This window comes from Notamacropus eugenii, chromosome 2, assembly GCF_028372415.1.
Source record: "Notamacropus eugenii isolate mMacEug1 chromosome 2, mMacEug1.pri_v2, whole genome shotgun sequence".
Taxonomy (NCBI): domain Eukaryota; kingdom Metazoa; phylum Chordata; class Mammalia; order Diprotodontia; family Macropodidae; genus Notamacropus; species Notamacropus eugenii.
In genome coordinates, this window is record NC_092873.1 from 5,245,613 (window position 1) to 5,247,696 (window position 2,084).

General features: G+C 39.3%; 1 pseudogene; it reads right to left on the bottom strand.

The window, feature by feature from the left end:
* Positions 1 to 640: 640 nt before the first annotated feature.
* On the bottom strand, positions 641 to 1,261 carry LOC140530364 (olfactory receptor 5A1-like; annotated as a pseudogene).
* Positions 1,262 to 2,084: the final 823 nt, after the last annotated feature.

Here is a 2,084-nt window from a genome sequence, read left to right on the forward strand (position 1 = left end):
AATGGGGGCATGGGAGTAGGGGTGGATGAAATGATTGATTTACTCAACAATCCCCTACCTTTGCATATAAATATGAATTACTTTAGCAGATTTGTGATCTCACTGGATCCTGAGTGATTCTGGCTTTTAAAAAAAATCCTTCTATGAATTCAACATTAAAAATCTACCAAAGGTCCTAGCTAAATGTTTCCTCTGGGTCCTTTGGATGTTTTGAAGATGCTAGATCAACATTCAGACTATCCAATTGTGTCTCACTCTCATCTTTTCTGGTCCAAAAAAGCCCTTTCTAGTGTATTTTAATGTACTATTCACAAAAAAGTCATAATTGATAACTATGGGAATTATAAAAGAAAGTTTGGCATGAAGGATGAAGGACTGTCCTGAGTCTCTGGATGACTGGAATTCAAGTCCGGGCCAACGGCATATACTAACTTCGCGATCGTTAGGATCTTGCTTTAAGCTCTCAGTGCCCACAGGCAACTCTTTAAGACTATATACTAGAAATAAGTTGCCATCTACATCAGTGAAGGGAGTTTCAATACTAGGAGTTTATTTTACTAATTAAATCACAGAAATCTACTCCCATAATTATTATACAATCCCTTAATTAGTAATACAAAAACAGCTAGAGGCATAATTGCTAGGGAAATTTTTCCTTTTTCATGAGCCTCTTCAGGTCATCTTTAATATTTTTATTCCTGTTGCTACAGATTAGGGGATTCAGCATGGGGATGAGAATGATGTAGAAGACAGATAACACCTTGTTGAGGTGTTGGAAATGGCCAGAGTTGGGATACAGATACACACAAAGGGCAGTGCCATAGAGAAGCGGTCCAACAGTCAGGTGAGAAGCAAAGGTGTTGAAGACCTTCACCCTTCCCTTGGTTGAAGGCATTTTCAGGTTCGTGACTCTGACATAACCATAAGACATGAAGATAATGAGGACTGAGGACAACCCTGTGCGAACCACTATTACAAACATCATTATTTGAGTGATGAAGGAATTGGAGCAGAATTGAGCTATGACCTGAGGCACATCATAGAAAATAATGATTATTTATATTTGGCCCACAGAAATGGAGGTAGAACCCAGCTGTTGCTTTAACTAGGCTATTGAAGCACCCAGTCACATTGACCCCACAACAACTTCCCACGATGGGCTGATGCATGATGGTAGTGTCCGGGGTACTCAGTGAACTACAGATGGTTGTATAGTGGTCATATGCCATGATAGCCAAGAGACAACAAGAGACAGCCTCATCCAGGTCGTTATAAAACACTGATTTACATAGACCAAGAAGGATATTTTTCTTCTTCCAGGACGAAGTCAGAGAGCACTCTTAGATTAATAGGAAGAGTAGCCAGTGTCTACAAAGAACAGGAAACTGAAAAAAAAGTACATGGGGGAGTGAAGATGGGAATCACTCCTGAGGAAGATGATGAGGCCTATGTCTAAGTCAAAGTGATGAGACAGATTCCCAAGAATGTTACAAAACCTGTAGCTCTAGTCCATCTGAGATTCCCTGGAGGATGAGCATGGTTACAGAAGTCTTATTTCTTCCCATATCCATTCATCTCTTGAGAGGAAAATGAGATAAGAAAAGTTTTGTAACTAACTCCCTACTATAAAATCTTCAGTGGCTCCCACTTGCCCCCTGAATAAAATACAAAATTCTCAGCCTGGAATTTAAAGGCCCCACAATCAGAATTTCCCCTAATTTTCTACATCTTTCATATTAACTCTTTTCATTGTTTCAGTTAAATTGACCAACATACCATCCCTACTTGTATAATAGTGCATACCCTACCATTATGTCTTTGAAAACATTTCTGCATATTAAAATCCCCACCTTCTTTCAAACCACAGATCACCACAATACAAGGTCTTTTCTGATTCATCCAGTTTTTTCTCTCTTGCCCCTTTATCCTATCATTGATCTTGTCAAGCTTGACCTGACTTTGCCCCTATTCACATACTGCTCAACGAAGCTGGAGAAAATCACAAAACCATAATGAATGGATCCACTCTAAATTTGATTGCATCCTATTAACTGTGTCCTCATTGTGGCCTCCCTAATCAGTTC